Genomic DNA, 2,181 nt, shown 5'->3' with positions numbered 1-2,181 from the left:
CTCTACTCAGCAGGAGCCTACTTCTCCCTCTGCCTCTGCCTGCTGATCCCTCTGATTGTGCTCTCTGTCAGATAAATAAATAAAATCTTCCATATACATATAGAAGTAAAAAGGTTAAGAGATTTGTCCACAGCCAACAAGTGGGGTTGGAAGAATTCTTTTTTTAAAAAAAGATTTTAAGTAATTTCTACATCCAATGTGGGGCTTGAACTCACAACCTGGAAATCAAGTCTCAGCCAGGCACCCCCAGATTGAGGAGTTCTTCTTACCCTCATCTTTTATCAGAGGTTTTGTTGGTTTAACAATTTCCCATTTTAGCCTCCATTTTAGATTGCACTATGGCAAATTAAAATGACTTTCTGATCAGTAAAACTTTACAGGGTCTTAAGATATTAAAAGCTTCAGGTGCCTGGGTGGCTTAGTCAGTTAAGTATCTGCCCTCGGCTCAGGTCACGATCCCGGGGTCCTGGGATCAAGCCCCACGAGTCTGCTTCTCTTTCTGCCCCTCCTTTGCTTGTGCTCTCTTTCTCAAATAAATAAAAAAATAAAAAAAATAAAACCTCGGGTGCCTGGGTGGCTCAGTTGGTTAAGCATCAGACTCTTGATTTTGGCTCAGGTCATGATCTCAGGGTCATAAGATCAAGCCCCCTGTCGAGCCTGCTTAAGAATTTTTCTCTCCAGGACGCCTGGGCAGCTCAGTCGTTAAGTGTCTGCCTTCGGCTCAGGTCATGCTCTCAGGGTCCTGGGATGGATCAAGCCCCGCATCGGGCTCCCTGCTCCGCAGGAAGCCTGCTTCTCCCTCTCCCACTGCCCCCTGCTTGTGTTCCCTCTCTCGCTGTCTCTGTCAAATAAATAAATATAAAATCTTTAAAAAAAAATCTTTCTCTCCCTTTGCACCCCGCCCCCCCCCGCCCACCCAATAAAAAAAAAGATATTAAAAGTTTCAAGAAAATCCATCCATCCTGATTCTCTGGATGATGTAAAGGCTACTAAAAAGTCCATAATCTTTTTTTTTTTTAAGGATAGAGCAATCTTTTATTTTTAGACACTTTCACAAAGAGGTTTTCAGTAAATGAACTTTCCAGTGGAGAAGAGAGAACATGAAAATCAGCCTCCAGCCATCAGCAGTAGCTCTGCTCAGGGCCTAGGATCCTCCTTGCCCAAGTGGTGAGGTGGAGGTGTGTACTTCCCTTCTTTATTAGTTTATCTCATTGCCTCCTGATGTCACTCAGACGTTTCATCATTTTCTCCTGAAGCAGGCATTCTACGAAATCATCAAATTCTATCTTGCACTCTTTCTCTGCACAGGTACCACCGATTCCATGCGCACATTCTATCCATTCTTTTTCAAAAGCATGGCATCGACCTGGAATCTTGTGAGGCTGCTCAGCACTTTGGATTGTCATCCGATGATCTAAGTTAAGGCCCAGCCTTTTCTGCACATCAAAGAAAGTCATGGCGTCGTGCCGCGGTGCCCTCGTTTCCTTCCTGGCCGCCACTACTGGATGATCTGCCAATAATTGTTTTAATTATGAACTATTTCCTGGGTTAATATTGTTAATATGTTAGGTTGGTAAATTTCATTAACTTGCCTGATTCTAATTCTCTGTAGCAGAAGAAAAATGCTAAGCCAAACTCCACTAAGTGCTACCTCATCAAATGCTAATTTCCACATTTTAAAGGCAAATGGTAAGCATGGCACCCATGTAAAATTGCATCCCTGGTGCCCTCTAGTGGATATAGTTGGTTTTGAGAATCACTTGCCACATCTTAGTGAAACCTGCCATAGAGGAATGAGACATTCCTTCTCCCTATGTTCTGTCCTCTCTCCTTTCTCCTCCTTTATTCTCTGGTCTTGCCCAGGTTCCCAAGATATCCTAATGATGTCACTCAGTGTTAAAACGAGTAACACTGTTATTATTCTCTTACTTACAGAAACAGGTGTTTATTTACAAAAACAGTCACACCCATTCATTTACATACTGTGTTTGGCAGCCAGAGATTGTATGTACCCCCATAGACCTGAAAGGCTTACTGTCTGATACTTTACAGAAAAAGCTTACCAATCTTTAGTCTATGAGCATATCACTAGTTCTGAAAAATGCTTGACAAGGGAGGGCTGATCCCTAGTTGAATATGTTTAGGAAACTCCCATGAATGCACACGAGCGTAAAGAAACCT

At 42.7% G+C, this 2,181-nt stretch overlaps 1 pseudogene; it reads right to left on the bottom strand.

Moving 5' to 3' along the window:
- Positions 1 to 1,137: 1,137 nt before the first annotated feature.
- Positions 1,138 to 1,962, bottom strand: LOC116642840 (annotated as a pseudogene).
- Positions 1,963 to 2,181: the final 219 nt, after the last annotated feature.

Source organism: Phoca vitulina, unplaced genomic scaffold (genome assembly GCF_004348235.1).
Source record: "Phoca vitulina isolate PV1807 unplaced genomic scaffold, GSC_HSeal_1.0 scaffold24, whole genome shotgun sequence".
NCBI lineage: Eukaryota > Metazoa > Chordata > Mammalia > Carnivora > Phocidae > Phoca > Phoca vitulina.
This window is presented reverse-complemented; position numbering and strand designations above follow the sequence as displayed.